This window comes from Corapipo altera, unplaced genomic scaffold (genome assembly GCF_003945725.1).
Source record: "Corapipo altera isolate COAL_440 unplaced genomic scaffold, ASM394572v1 74, whole genome shotgun sequence".
NCBI lineage: Eukaryota > Metazoa > Chordata > Aves > Passeriformes > Pipridae > Corapipo > Corapipo altera.
This window is the reverse complement of record NW_020884934.1, coordinates 2,889,719-2,890,683: the sequence shown is the minus strand read 5'-3', so window position 1 is coordinate 2,890,683 and position 965 is coordinate 2,889,719.

Below are 965 nucleotides of genomic sequence, written 5' to 3'. Positions count from 1 at the left end.
CCCTTCCCCTTCCCTTCCCCTTCCCCTTCCCCTTCCCTTTCTGAACTTTCCTGAACTTTCCTTTCCTTCAGGGAAGTTGGAGTCAAGGGCAAATGGTCTAAACCATCACTTCTCCCAGAGCTCCTCCTCCTTTGTGCTCTTTGAACCAATGTGATAGGGGACTCGAGCTTGTTGATAACATTTCTGAAACTGAAAAATAAGCAAGAAAGATGAATAACCTGGAAAGAAACAGAAAATAAATGAGAGCAAACATCCCTTTGAGCATGGAACAAGTATTGCTGAGCTAGTCTGGTTTGGGCCAAGAATCCCAAGGGAGCTTGGGGAGGGAGTTGAGGGCAGCTTCTGGAGTTGCTGCTCAGCACCCAAGGCAGGAGCAGGGATTTGAGGGTGTAGCACTTTGGAAAGGGAACTGTACAATGGTGAGAGATTCTGTTGTGGACTAAAACACGGTGAGAAACAAAGGAGCTGTGGGAGGAAGGCTTTGCACAGCGCATCCCCAAGCTTTGGGAAGGAAAACAAAACCAGTACAGAGTGAAAAATCAATTCGTCCTGTAGGAAACTTGGAGGTAATTTACGAAAGAATTACCCAAGAATAGGGTGTATGAGGTGCACTGTTGACAGAGAGGCTCCCTATGAAATGCACAGCCAGTGCATTCCAGGTGGGTGGGTGGTTCCCCCATAGATTCTGATGCTGTGAGTCCAAACCCACTGGTCTGGACCAGTGTAACAGCACAGTGCAGACTAAGGCTGCCTGAGGAATTTCCTCTTCCCCTCCTCTAAGCACTATCTTGACAGCTGAGCCCAGCCAGAGAGCTCTTGCTGACACACCCTCAATTGGAACATCTGGAGAGTGTAAGCTCTGCTTTCTCCGTGAAACATCCTCAGCTCAGGAATTTACTTCTCCCAGTGGCCTCGCAGAGCCGACGTCCACTGACCTTCAGGGCACAGTGGAAGGCCCATCTGCT